Source organism: Bos grunniens, chromosome 21, assembly GCF_055505025.1.
Source record: "Bos grunniens cultivar Pamir isolate PY7600 chromosome 21, Bosgru_T2T1.0, whole genome shotgun sequence".
NCBI lineage: Eukaryota > Metazoa > Chordata > Mammalia > Artiodactyla > Bovidae > Bos > Bos grunniens.
In genome coordinates this window covers 2,856,459-2,859,279 of record NC_141185.1, presented here as the reverse complement: position 1 = coordinate 2,859,279, position 2,821 = coordinate 2,856,459, and the positions used below count along the sequence as shown (strand labels likewise).

General features: G+C 62.7%; 1 pseudogene; it reads right to left on the bottom strand.

Moving 5' to 3' along the window:
- Positions 1–2,423: 2,423 nt before the first annotated feature.
- LOC147348906 (5S ribosomal RNA) lies at positions 2,424–2,542 on the bottom strand (annotated as a pseudogene).
- Positions 2,543–2,821: the final 279 nt, after the last annotated feature.

Genomic DNA, 2,821 nt, shown 5'->3' with positions numbered 1-2,821 from the left:
GGGCGGGGCGTGTGAGTGCTGACGCTGGCAGCCAGCCCTAGTGTCAGTGGGGAAACTGAGGCCAGCACAGGATGGAGGTCTGCGCTGCTTCACACCAGGCCCCAGCACAGGTGGCCTGAAGTCCTACAGCCGGCAGGGCGGCGGGCAGGTATCCAAGGGGTGCCTCTTTCCCTGGGAGCGGCAGGGGACTGACAGGCCAGCCTGACCCCACGAGTCAGCCCGGTGGCCGGCAGAGGTCGGGTAGGGGCCGTGCCACAGGAAGCCTTGCCCTGGTTTGGTCCTGGCCAGCTTCTCCACAGGGAGCCCCTGCCACCCCCGACACCTTTGCGTCCCCGGCCCCTCAAAGAGACCCCTCCTGCAGCCCCGGCCGCGGCCCTGACCGACAGGCCTGGCGCTGCCTGAGCCCCTGGGCTGCAGGCAGAGGGTCCAGGCTGGTTTCTGAGCCAGGCGTAGTCCTTGTTGTTCCGCTTGCTTTCCAGTCAGGAGACTGTAGGCAAGTTTCTTCACCTCTCTGCACCTGTTTTTTCCAGCTGCGAAATGGGGGTGCTGTCTGTGCCTCCCAGGCCAGGAGTGAAGCAAGGGCCTGCCATAAAGCCAGGTTTGGGGCCCCTGTAACCCCACGTTCCCCTGCGCCTGGCATGAAAAAGCAGCAAAGACCCTGGGTGTGGAGGTGGGGGGCTCCACCAGTGAATCCTGAGGTGGGTGGGGCCCGCGAGTGGGGAACACCCCCAGGGGGAGGCCAGGGGGAAGCAGGGGCTATGCAGCCTCTGAGTGGCAGCAGGAAGGATGTAGGCGGAGACCCAGGCCCAGAGCCAGAAAGGCAGGGTTTTCCTGGCAGGACCCTCCGTGCCCAGGTGGCTCTGTGTGCCCTGGCTGTGTTCCTGTGAGCCCAGCAGAGCGTGAGGGGCTGGGGTCGGCTTCCCAAAGCCGAGTTGGGGTGAATAGGAGGCTAGACGGCAGCTCCTATGAGGGGTGCAGCAAGGGATCCAGGAACTGCAAGGAGGGCTGAGGCCAGGGCACCCCAGCTGGCTCAGGTCCAGGGCCCTGGCCATTGGCCATCCTGTCCCGGGCTGGGGGGCTGTGCTCAGGACCCTGCCCACCACCAGGTCCCAGGAGGCCTCGCGAAGAGCCAATGTGTTTCCCTGGCCATTCTATTGTCCGGGCCAAGCACCGGTTGGGGAGAGGTCTGGCTCTTTGAGCTGCTTCCGGACTTGAGGACCAGATTGTCTGGCTGATAATGAAGCATGTGTGCGTGTGTGTGTGTGTGTGTGTGTGTATATGTGTGTGTGTTCACGTGTGTGTGTGTTCCTGGAACGTGCCAGCCCTTGTCAGCGCCCAGGGATGGTGGTGGTGGGGCCCTGCCCAGTGTCTGTTCCTCTGTGCAGCAGACACCCTGTGTGCCCCCAGAGCTCGGGTCCCAGGCCCCACCTCTGCCTGGCCACCCCCTTCCCCCTGTGCCGCCCCCTGCTCTTCCCCCTTGGGCTCAGCTTGGCTTCGCCATTGCCCACATTTCCTGGGGCTCCTTTGTGGACGGAGTGTCATCTCTTGCACTGAGCCTGTGGCTCCTTGATGAGGCTGGGGGTGAGAGGGTGCGGGGGCCAGCCTGCCCAAGGCAGGATGCTCAGCTTCAAGGACAGGAAACCCAACCTGCTGGCCCAAGACAGCCTGGGCGACAGGAGGGACCTGGTGTCCCCCTCACTCCACCTGGGCATGTTCCCTCTGTGGCCCTTCGCCCAGCCTGGGGCCAACCCTGCTCAAGGGTGTTTGGGTCTCAGCTGCTCTCTCCCGCAGCAGGTGAGCCGGCCCGGTCCTCTCTGAGGCTGGGTCCCGTCCTCTGTGACAGGAGATGCTGGGAGGCTCTGCCCAGCAGGAGCGGAGCTCAGGGGTAGGTGGGATCGGCTGGAGACCCTGCAGCTAGTCGCCGGGAGGGGCAGCCGGCCTGCCACCTCTGTGCCTGCGCAGCCTCTCCCTCCTCCTCCCTGGTCTGCTGACCCTGGCCCCTTCCTTCCTGGACTTCATGGGGCCCCTGGATACGTGGGCGGACCCCTTGGCGGCCGGGCTGCAGTCCTCACAGAGCCCCCATTGCTGCCTCAGGGGGAAGAAGGGGCTGCAGGGTGCCCAAGGCCACGCTGTCCCCTCTCTCACCTCCTCCTTTTCTACCTCAGAGCCCTTTAGGGACCTCCAGCAGGTCAGAGGGTCCCCCTCCCACCAAGGTCAATGTCTGCCCACTGTCCATTGGCCCAGGGGGAGGAGCTGGGACTGGGTCTCCCTGGGCTAGATGGTGCTTCTCCAGCCGTCTCCCAGTGTGGAGCGCTGGGTGGCCGGCCTGTGCCCCTGTACTGGGCAGGGTGATCAAAATTACTATAGATTAGTTGATTGCAGATCAACTGTAAATCAACTGTGTTTAAATTTTTTATTTTTTAAGCCTCCAGCACCCGGTATTCCCAGGTGGTCTCCCATCCAAGTACTAACCAGGCTCGACCCTGCTTAGCTTCTGCGATCACAGGAGATCTGGCGCCTTCAGGCTGATATGGGCGGAGACTAAGTTTTTTAAAAAAAAAGGATTAGGCTGTGGATTCAGACCCCTCTGGGCTGGGAGCCCACCTCTGCACCTTGCTAGCTGTGTGACGTTGGGCAGGTTACTCCACCTCTCTGGGCCCCAGCTCCTGGTATAACGTTGGGAGCATTAGGGGAGAAAGTGCAAATGTGCAGGACCAGGGCCAGCCTGCCTGTTTGCACTCCCTCAGGATGGTGATTATTGCTATTTACATGCACCCTCTCCTTGAAGCCCTTCTGGCAGCCCCCTAAGCGAGTGTCTGCT